Below are 12,848 nucleotides of genomic sequence, written 5' to 3' on the forward strand. Positions count from 1 at the left end.
GTAACTCGTATTCCTTTCAACCAATTGTAATCCGAGACTTCAATCATAGTGGAAATGCATTTTTATACATATACATGTTACAATCATACTTGTTTTATACGCTATGCACCACCGATTACATGTTTATCAATCATTAGATATTCAATTATACGCATTATACTCTATAACTGTACTTATACGCAAGCTCATACGTACTAATTATGTGATACATACGCATTCACCAAATACACATTTTTAGGCAAAACCGGACAATACTTTAAGTTTATATTCGCTTCAGAGTCTCATCATACGTGTTTTATACTTACATACACCTTAAATACCCAAAAACATGCTTAATTATGAGTTTTTAGCACAAAATGATAGAATAATCAAACTCTATGGGTCAAACTTTAAATTTTGAAAGTTTCTTGAAATTCTGCACATTCGCATGACCATGCAGTTGACATTGCATGACCATGCAATCTGTGATCCGCATGACCATGCACCTAATCTGCATGACCATGCAGTTTTGTTACTCAGCTACGGGTTTTAATGTTTTCACCCACTTTTTCAACCTCCAACCACCTTAAACATTTAATTTAACCTAACCCATTTCTCCACTTATAAATAGGCCTCCTCCACACCTCCTAAGCCCTTTACACTCTCTCAAATCACATTCAAACACACCTAAAATCATCAAGAACTTCTCCATTTCAGGCAGACAATTCAAGTGTTCTAAGTGAGTTTTCACTCACTTTCCTTCACCTTTCTTCTCCATTTCTTCTTTCCAACTACTTGGATAACCTCTGGGAAGGTTTCCACAAGTTTGCCATGGCAAACTAAGGTGGAACCTCACCACATTTGAGGTCCAAAGTAGCATAAAAATTCTGTTTTAACTTATCTTTTAGTTTCTTGTATATAATGCTTAGAACTTGATGGAATCTTACACCCACCTTGCTCCCAAATAAGCTCATAGTTGTAGGTTTGTGTTGTGGTTGATTTCCACAAGAAATGAGACTCAAAAATCTCCATAAAATTCTGTCTTAAAGGTCCCAAGTGACCTACGAAGTGTTGGAACCATCCAAGCTTTCAACCTTCAAGGTTGAAAGACTTGTGTTTTGGTAAATGTGTGAACCACAGAAGATTTGGCTCTCTAACCTTTTTCTACTACCTCACTTGTTTAAAATTTATTCTAACTTCATACACTAAATCTCAAAACAATTTCCAGACAAAGGGACACGAATACATCACGTCCCCAAACACTCTCCATGTTTGGGATGCATACATCTAGCTTGCTCACTTGGTTGTTTTAAGATTTAGTAGTTTATGTATTTTACATTTTTAGTCTATATTCATGACTAACCGAAACCATAAACTAAGTGATATACGTTAAATTATACATGTTTTTATCCCACAATTTACTTCCATTTTAAACGTTTTTGACCAAAGCTACGATGTTTAGGTACCAAATCAGGTACTTTTCTATTTTCAGGTCTTAAACAAAGTGCAAAAGACAAATCTGGTGAAAACGGGGCGATTTAAGGACAATTCTGGTGAAATTTGCAAGATTCTGGTGAACTGCCAGATGACGCACGACCGTGCGTCCACATGTACGACCGTGCATGGTCTCCGACCCCGGAAGCACTGCTAGTGCAAGTGAGTGTGTCGATGATTACTCGAAACGCACGCCCGTGTGAGCCAAGTATTATATGTTTGCAAATCTAGGATGTGCAATTTTTGTCCCTCAATGTTTTGTTAGTTATTAAGTAGGCCACAACCTTCTTAGTTCCATCAATATTGCCTCTTACTAACTAGGTTAAACATTCCTAGTTAATTTAGTTCCGATAACCCGGAATGTTTATAAAATTTATTTACTAAAAGCATTTATTTATCTTTTATTTAACATTAGGTTTATTTAATTAAATCATAATGTTTATCGGTTTAACTTTTACCACTAATGGTATTTTTACCCGCTCATCACAGTTAACTTGGTTTAATTACCAAATCCGTTTTTGGGGTGTTACACATTGTCATTTTGAGTAGTCAGACTGCGCAACGAAGGTAACCCCACTTACATTGGTATCATGGCTTCTGAGTCATATGTAAGACTAAATGGTGTTTCATTGTTTCCTGTCTTAGGTATAGTACGGTGCGCCCAATGGACATTCAAGAGTTCTTCGACCCATGAGGTACCCTCTTAATCTAGTCGCTTTTTGATTCCATCAAGTAGGCTATGGTTCGCCCTTTCGACCTATCCGTTTCCTTGATGATGTGCTACGGAAGTGAAGATCTGTTGTATCTTTAGCTCCACGCACCATTCTTGAAGAAGTTTATCCGCGAATTGTGTCCCATTATCGCTGACAAGGTATAGCGGTAACTCGAATCTTTAAATTATATTCCCAGAGGAATTTCTTTATTGGTGTGATTTTAGCTAATGGTTTCACCTTGGCCCATTTAGTAAAATAGTCGATGGCGACTATTAAAAACTTCAACTAGCCTGGTGCCATTGGGAAGGGACCTACTATGTCAACTCCCCATTTTTTGTATAGGCCAAGCAACGGTAACTGGTATCAGGTTATTTTTTGGGCGGAGTGTCTGTGGTACATAACTTTGACCACTTTAGCATTTTCTATCTTTCTCGACGGCGGCCTCTTGCATACCAGGCCAATAATACCCTGTATTTGTAACTTTAGGAACCATAGTCATGGGTTCCGCGTGAATACCACATATACCAGCATGTATTTCCCCTAACAGATATGTGGCCTCAATAGGTGTGATGCAGCGCAACGATGGTCCCAAGTAGGATTTTTCATATAGCACGCCATCTTGAATTTCATATTGGAGTGCCTTTGTTTGAATCTTGCGAACCTCTCATTTTGAAGGGGGTAGCTCTCTGTGTTTCATAAATTTAAGTAGTGTCATCCAACACTCTTCTACTCGTGTGACAGAAAGAGCTCTTGCTTGGTTAATTTATGGCGATTGTAAGGTTTCTACACGGGCCTCTTTTTCTATTCCCGAGGCTGCCAGCTTGTCAAGAGCATCAACTATTTGGGTTTTTGTCCGATGAACATGAGTGAGTGTGACGTTGTAAAATTTAGTTATTAACTCTTACGTTTTTGCAAGGTATCTTGCCATGGACTCGTCACCTGCCTCGTAATGTGATAACAGTATGCATTACAAACAAATCGCTAATTTTATCGTCATTGATTATGATAAGCTTTCTGAATAATTAAAAAAAAAATATTGGGTGAGTTATGTGAGCGCTTAGATCATGTTTGTACTTTATCACTTATTGCATTGAATTTGTTAAAAATGGATCACGTTGAGTATTACACTATATCTTAAAATAAAAAGTCGGTGGCTCACAGCCACCACTTTTATTATATATATATATATATATATATATATATATATATATATATATATATATATATATATATATATATATATATATATATATATATATATATACACGATGTTTGGGCATTAAAAATCAAAATGAGAGTTTGATCTGGTGGTTAGTGCTCCTTAGGCTAAATAGGATGTCAGGAGTTCGACTCCCTCAGCCCAATTTTTTTCCACAAATAGAGCTTTTTTATGTGAACAATCTTACATGTTACTCTTTAGTCTTAATTTATTAAAATTAATTACTTACATTTAGTTTAATATTCTGTTGTTAGATTATAAAAAATAAAAGTTGGATCTACACCCTCTATTATTTAAGTTAGTAGGTTAAACATTCCATTCTAATTTTTGGTAATTGATAATTTTGATTCGCCAACCTTTTCTGCTTAATAATTTAACGTCTCATTTTTTTAATTACTTTTACGATTTTAGACCATAGTATCTCATAAATTACTATACTTTTTTATATCCATGCCAAACCATGTTAATATTTAAATTACTTTTACGATTTTACGGCTGTTGAAATTACTGTTTCAACTTTACACCGCAACAAGTGAGACATTCTCTTTTTTTATTTATTTTAAATGGCGTTAATGTCACGAACATACCGTGTGAACAAAGTAAAAAACGTGTAATGTCACGTGCGGGTATTACACGTTAATGTTGTCATCATAAATTGTAAGCGTAATGCTTATATATTAATATATGTTACACCGAGTTAGACCGGATACATCGAAACATGTGTTTTCATATGGCTAACACATCACATAACGTGCCGCCATAAATAAGCAACTAAGGTGTTGCATCCATAACGTGTGGCGTATGCCAGTTTTGACGTACATGTCGGTTTAAATTCATGTTTCAACGTAAATGACTTACATTTTGACATAAACTTTTTCTTGAAACAAGTACGATCAAATATAATATATTTTTATACTTATTTTTTACGTTCGTAAACTGTGTTTGACAGCGAGCGGGTTAAATATAACACTTTTTTCATTCGACTGCGACCTAACTTTTTTCGAAAACAAGTCGGGTCAAATATACGGTATAAACTTAATTTTTTTAACTTTCGACGCCGCCGCAAAGCGCGGCGCGTCAAAATCCTAGTACACATTGGATGATTATGCATTTACGCCACACATGGATTATTGATTGTTTCCAAATTTGACATAACAATGAATACTTAGGCTAGACGGAATGTGGACCGTCCCCGCCCAGTCTTAGCCCGGTGCTGCCCGGCACACCATTTCCGGAGCCCCGTTGTCGTCGTGAACGTCGGCCAGAAGACGTTGAAGCCTCTCCTCTCTCTTCTTCTTTATACACACACACATATACATACAACATATACATATATATTTTAGGCTCATCTCCCATTTCCTTAGCTCCATCCTCTTTACCTCATCCTCATACCCGATCTACGTGACGCTGACGTGGAGGGTCATCCTCCAATGATGAGACTCACCCATACCGAGTAGCCTTAGACTTGAAAAAATTGTGTTTATCGTGAAACAATAAAGTTCTTAAATATAAGGACATATAAAATGGTTGTATTTGTATGGACTCGATAATATATGGGAATATATTAACAGAGTAAGGTTCCTGTAAAAAAAAGCCTAAAGTGTGAGAAAGGTGAGAAAGAATCTCAGCCATTAGATCATTCCATATTAATTACATTAGATCAAGGGTATATTAGTAATTCTACCAATAAACCTAATTAAGGAACAAATCTTTGTAACCGATTTTTCTGAGTTTTTTTAGGGAATACGATTTTTGAATCCATTATCATCTAAATCATTATAAAATATCATCCAATTTCTTATTTGATCAGTATACGCATACAATTCCATACGCATACAATCTTTAATCTGATTCATATTTTCTTTCTTCATGGAGAACGACGATCAAGTTAATTCTGTATGTTTTGGTTTTTCGTTTATTAGGTAATTGTAATCAATATTCAAGAACACCAGTTCCTTTAATTGTAATTGTCAATTTTTCAATCATCGGGTATGTTTGGAATTTTCAAGAACTCCAGTTCGTAACTCTGTATGGTGTTTTTTTTGCATGGGTGTTGTTCATTTAGTAGACCAGTTTATTCAATGACATGACCGGTAATACTTTCAGGGTGTTTTATATACGCATAGTGGTTTTGATGCATGAAGGGTTTTTTTTATGATTGTTTGTTTTTTTTTTATGAAGTTGACTAGTTGCTCGTGGTGTTATGTTGTGCATATTAGTTGTGGTGTTTTTGCTATGTTACAGTGTATGGTGTTTTTGCATGTGTGCTACTTTAATATACGTAATATTTGTAATGACACCACGTGTAACCCTTTGAGGGTGTTTTTTATATGTGCATGGTGTTTTTGATGTATATTAGTGAAGTGAAGTTGGTATGTGTTTTTTATATCAGCTGATGATGAGACATGGTGTTTTTTTTGTTAAACAGTGGTGTTATATTTTGTTCAGGGTGTTTTATTATGTATGCTGCAAGGTTAATGGTGTTATTTGTCTGCACACAAAAAAAAAATTTGTTAACCAGTGGTGTTATTTTTTGTTCAGGGTGTTTTAGTAGTTGCACTGGTTTATTAATATGTGTTTGATCTGTTCATGTTGTTTATTCATGACTTAACAACGTTAGAAACATGTAGTAGGCAGATATGGATTTTAATATATAAACAGGAACCTGCTAATAAACAGTTTCCAGTCAGTTAACTACATCCGCAAACTAGGTGTCTTTTGGAAACCAAAAAAGATAAAAGCGACCAAAAATTAGACGATAGTTTAAACCCCAAACAAAAGCATCAAAACGTTAAATAATAGTTTAAACGACAAAACAAGAGCAACAAAATGCTATGTCATGATAAAAGCTAAAATTCGTTAATTGTTTGTTCTATCAGGATGACCATGTTGTTGTCGTACACCTATAGGTTACCATCCATTGACAAATCCTCCAGACCGCATTCTCTTCAAGTTTCACCCTGTCATCCTCGTCTAAACCTGCGAATTCTTTCACTTCTTTCTCGACCTTGGCCCGTGCGGTGTTCACGTCACTAAGAAGCATTTTAGAGATTTACTTCTTACGCAGATCCATGATTTACTTTGCTTGATTACCCAACACATCTCCCTTGATGTTTCTCTCAGCCGAGAAGCCATACCTCCACTCTCTCACACGGGTTCCTATACAAGCCAAAAACACGATTTTCACAATTTGTATATAGTTTTCATATGTATATATGGTGGTTTTCAATATATGGAGTAACTTGTTGCTTACCATTGTAAGTTTTCATTTGCCGCATCAGGAAAACACCACAGTCGATACCATTATATAGTGTTTGCCATGGAATTCCAGTCTAACGTGTTTAGTAACCCGTAGTTTTACAGCAACTGCTGGCTGTATCCGGCTGAGATACCCACAAAACACACTAATCTGTAATATTAATTTTTATCATGAAAAATGTTATATATTTTTTACACTATATGCATACAGTAATAGGTATAAAACATTAAAACACTATATTTAAGCAAAGTTATCCTATTTCAATTACAAGTACAAATACTCATCACCATTTTTAACACTAACAACACCATCGACATTAACCACAATACATCCTATAACATCAGTAAACATCATAGGAACACCATATCAGCCATCTTATTATTCTCATTATATAACACCATATATGACCAAATCATATAAAACACCATATAGAACACCATATCAGCCATCTTATAAAACACCATATATGACCATATAACACCATATATGACCATATAACACCATCTTATAAAATCATATAAAACACCATATATGACCAAACCATATAACACCATATATGACCAAATCATATAAAACACCATATAGAACACCAAATCATTAGTAAACACCATAACAACACCATATCAACCATCTTATTATTCTCTAGTATCCCCAAACAAAACACCACACATGACCAAATCATATAAAACACCATATATTCTCATTTATACTAACAAAACACCATTACCATCATCATATTTACAAAATTACCAGAAACAACCTCTGTTTCACACAACAACCCAACAACAATGTAAAATAACACTCTATGACAATCACAAATCACAAATCACAATTATCATCAACACAGTTTTCAGAACTCTAGTTTTTTTTTTTATTAACACCATTAAATTAGTTCGTTTGGGATTAAATTCCAAACACATTATGTTATATCCCCAAATCATCGAAACAAAAAAAAACGAACCTTTGTGTTTTTTAACTAGGGTTTTTGATTTCTTCTTCGCCGGCGTTTTTTTCCGGTCCGGTGTAGTGTTCTTCGAGCGGTTAAAGAACCCTCACTTATCTTCTTCATCCTGGTTCCCAATATGTTTTTCTACAATTCTGACACTTGAACGAGATAACTCTGAGTTGAAGAATCTGCTATTCAGGGTTGATTGGATTTGAAATCGGATCAAATCTTTTTGCTGAAGAACACCCTGGTTTATGGCCCGTATCTTTCACAATTTGTGGAGGTTTGGAGTTATGAGAGATGCAGTTATCGTTTTGAATAATGGTGAAAGCCCTATAATACCCCTAAATAGTCAAATAAGTCATAAAATTTCATAATACTATTTACAAGATTGTCATCAAGATCTCAACCATTAGATTAAAGATCAAATAGCTTAGATTCTTTCTTACCCTTCTCACAAAAAACACCTTTTTTACAATAACCTCACCCTATATTAACATATGTGAAGCAGGCCTCTATAATATATTTAATTTTTTCAACCTAAAGGAATTATGATGGAGATAATGTGAAGACATTCTTCATTTATTTGTCGATAGTTTAAACAATCATTATTAGAAATCAATAATTGCAATTATTAGTGACCGATTAACTTATAATGATTGAAAGAAATAAAACATCTCATATTATTTCAAATAATTTTCGTTGTCATTATCCATAGCTAATTATTATTTTTTATTAGTTTAAACCAAAACCAACTTGAGGGTATAGGTTTGAACTTTTTGTAGTGTTAAAAGTTGATTTAAACTATGTGAGTATACGAGTTCAGTACTAGACTAGGTTCGAGCTCAAGTTAAACTTTTTAAGTAGCTTATGTCTATAACTTTACTTAGGCCTGCTTATGTATTATCTATTTTTGTTTACCTACGAGTGTGCTTGCTTATAATTTAAATTTTTGTTTACAAGTTACTTTTATATTGGTGATGTAATATACTAATATATATTGTTTAGATGATTTTTCTCAAAAGTATATATAACAACAATATTTATTTTCTAATTATTAGAAACAAATACCATAAAATATTAATTAAATATTAACATAATTATATGAATAATTGATTTGTTTAGAGTTTAGACTCACAAATCTAATTAAACTATTTATATAAAGCTCGGGTTTAAACTCGTGCTTCAATTTAATCTTTATCTCATGCTCATATTCTTTTAAGCAAGGCTTGATTCAAGATTTAAGCAAGCCTATCTTGACTAATTACGCGTTTACATCTCTAGTTTTAATAAAGATAACGAGTTGGATGTGTTAGGTATCAAGTGGCATAGCGTAACCAAACAAACACACAAACATGCAAAAATGATATAAACACCCAAACAAAACATAGCAACAAACACGACACAACAAATTTATGTGGTTCAATCCCAGTGGAGGGCATACGTACACGGGCTACAACTAGATTATTTCATTAAGCACATAACTCCAAACAGGGGCGGAACCAGAGGGGGGTCAGGAGGGTCCGTTGACCCTCCGGTCACCGGAACTTTTTGAATTTTTATTTATAAATTTTGAGTTTTTGAAGAACAAACTTAGAGATGGACCCCCAAATTTGAACCAGTATAGAATATAAGCTTATGATGACCCCCTAACTAAATCATTCTGGTTCCGCCACTAACTCCAAACATTACAATACGAGATTGATCTACGTACACCGGCTACAACTACATTAGCGGGCCTTCCACCTCTAATCAGAGTAGGCGCAAAGGCCTTCACAACCCAAGAAGATGCTTATTTTTTAGAATTTGAATTTGCCCTCATGAATATGCTTCGGTTTATAAATTCTGGGTTAAGATTTAAAATAAAATTTAAGAGTCTCGGGTGGCAGGGGCGGATGTACCATATGAGAAGGGGTAGCCTCAGCTACCCCTTGGGGCTCCGGCGGTAGTGTAAATTTTGGAAAAATTTGACCTTTTTTAACGTTTTTTCGATTTCGTTACCCCTTTCTTTTAAGACGTTACCCCTATGAAGGTTTTCTAGATCCGCCACTGTCAGGTGGCTCTTCAATTAATTATAATGGTTTTAAAACAGTCAAGCCTGATGTATATATTATTTCAATTAATTTTCTGTTTTATCCGATGTTTCCAAAACCTTCATGTCGAGAGGCCGGTGGGCCGTGGGTATTGAATCTGGCCCATCTAGAAAAGAAGTTCTTTTAACGTCTGCATAAAGAAAATCTTATAAATTTCAGAAGACCCATCTAATAAGTAGACTCTAAAGTACAGCAGATTAAGCACAAAATATAATGATCTAATACAAAGAAGATTGCAGCTTCGGTACAAGAGATGAATCTTGTAAGAAACATACGTGATTTTCTGTCAAAATTAGGCGATGACATTTTCGTAATTATGAGGTTCAAACAATTGAAGAAACAACTCATTCCTTCTTTGATTTTCAAACGGCTATGACTTTTTCATACGCAATTATTTAAAAAAAATTACACCGTATTAACGAAATTTCATTCTCTTTAATTCGAGTAGCCTATTGTTATAGTTTTCTTAAAAAAATTTACATGATTTTGAATACCCATTACGTTATTACGTGATTTTGAATAGCAGCACATGACTACGTGATTACATGATTTTGAATACCCACTAAGTGATTACGTAATTACGTAACAATAGTTGACTAACTATTATTACGTGACTACGTGATTTTGAATACTCATTTCGTAATTACGTGATTTTTTTATAGTATTTAATGTGAAACCACACTAAGTGATTACTACGTAAAAACAAAACATGTAATACATAATATTTCATATGGAATACCTAATACTTCAGTCTAATCATATTGAATATGTAATCACGTAATGTATTTCTATTAAATCTGCAATGACATAATGGTTTATGTTGAATGTGTAATCACGTTATGGTATTCAAAATCACGTAATGGACTAATGGGTATTCAAAATTCTGTAATTTTTTTATAAGAAAACTATAGCAATAGGCTGCTCGAATTTAAGAGAATAAAATACTCGTTAATACAATGTATTTTTTTTTTAATATGAACATAGGAAAACGTTATAGACGTTTGAAAATCACGGGGGAAATTGTTTAGAGTGAAAAATATTAAATTACCCTTACTGCCAATGACACTTATCCTCCTCTACTTCTTGCGTATGCTTCGTACGTAGATTTAGTCTTAACAGTTGTACATGATCCAGCCACATACAATGAATGATATACAAAGTGGAAGATGATTATATTACTATTATATAATTATATATATGGGCAGGATTTAGGGAAAACGTCTAAAAGTGTGAAAACGGTGAGAACGCCCCTCATCCGTTGGATCAAAACAATCTATGGACTATATTGGCGCGGTGGCATTTTCGTTAATAACATCAATTTTATTACGTGGACGCGCTTCATTAAGGGTAAAAAGGTCTTTAGACTTCTCTAGGCAAAACGCCAAACTCATGAATAAAAAGTCATTCAATTCCCGCCTTAAACTACAAAGCACACATCATCCTCTTCTAAACGTCATTAAATATAAAACGCTAAACTTTGTGTTTAAACGATAAAGCTGAACAAACAGTAATTGAAACGACGGAAGTAAGCATAAAGAACAAAACGCCATATCTGTTGTATATGTGTTGAATGATTTGCTGGAACAAATATGAAAACGTCATCAGATATTACTTTGTAGAACGGAATCCACGTTAGACGCCATAGATTTGAAAACTTGGAAATGAGGTAACTGCTAATAGGAATTTTTTGGAGTTTTGTTTGAAACAGATTTATAACGTGAAACATGGAGGGGAACATGCACAATGACAATCGTACCCCTACGAATTATTTAGCGCCGCCCCCTGCCACGTGTTGGCCAGGATCCGTTCTCACCGTTTTCACACTTTCAGTCGTTTTCTCCTAATCTATACAACCTAATAAAAGCCTTAATTAGGGGACACATGTCCACCTACTAGGGCCTCCATACCTCTTTTTCCCGCCAAAATACACATACCCACATATTCTAGCAAAGATCCGACACGGGATCCGCATACCCATTCGGGTCCTTAAAATTCGTTCCGTATTTAACACACCTAACCGTTTATCATTCCCATATCTCTTTCTTCTCTTATACTCTTTTCTGATTTTAGGGTTTTTTAACCTTCATATCTATCGATCGACTGGACGATTATTCATCAGATCTAACCCCGATTATTGTAAAATCTACGGTATGTACAGCTTCTCATCAGATCTAATTTTTTCATGTGTAGTTTGTTATCAATTCTGATTTTAGGGTTTTTTTTTCCTTTTTGTACTTTGAATGTTCATAAGGTGTTATATCGATTCTTCGGACATACAAGGTATATAAGTTCTTCCTGTAAAACGTAATCTTTTATTCTGTTATGTTTTTTATCTATTGACGAATCATATTCTTTTGTTATTGCCTTCCTTTTTTTCGATTCTTCATCAGGTGTTACAGAGATTCTTCAAACAAACAGGTTACTGCTTCAGAAATTTTTTGATTATATGAAGTTGTTTTTTGTTATAGTTTTTTTAATTTCAAAATTTTTGAATATGTATTCATGATATTTAATTTTTGTAACTGTTTTGTGTAGGTGTTGAATATGTCAGGAAGTTCATCAAGGTAATATTTATATATTCTACAATACAATATTTTTTGTACTACTCTTTATTATAATTATTGTGTTATATATGTAACTGTATTTATACAAATTTTTTTTAAGGTTTATTGAAAGTTTTAAGTTTTTGTTTATAATCTGTATAATATGTATCTGTATTCTGTTTTGTTAGATATGTTTATGTTTATGTTTATCTGAATGTTTATGTTTATCTGAACGTAATATATTTTTTATCAAATTCAAAACAGTAGCAGGGTGCCATCTTTCTGTAGGCATTTGAGTAGAGCCGATGAATTTATTATGGTACATCATAATTTATAACATATAACATATTTATATATATTTTTCTTTTTCATTATATTCATTTGTTTATTTTATTTTTTAATTAAAATTTAATTTCAATTGTTTTATTTATAAGGCTCTTCCCTCTCACGCGACGACTAAATTATGGGGTGTCTATATGGCTCCTACTAATGTTCACATAGAAACAGACGACGGCCGTAAATTCACTGTTTACATAAGTGAAGCAAAAGGTCTCTTTTTCCTTTTCCACGGTTGGTCTGATGTCATTACACATTTAGGAATT

The sequence above is a fragment of the Helianthus annuus genome, chromosome 1 (assembly GCF_002127325.2).
Source record: "Helianthus annuus cultivar XRQ/B chromosome 1, HanXRQr2.0-SUNRISE, whole genome shotgun sequence".
Taxonomy (NCBI): domain Eukaryota; kingdom Viridiplantae; phylum Streptophyta; class Magnoliopsida; order Asterales; family Asteraceae; genus Helianthus; species Helianthus annuus.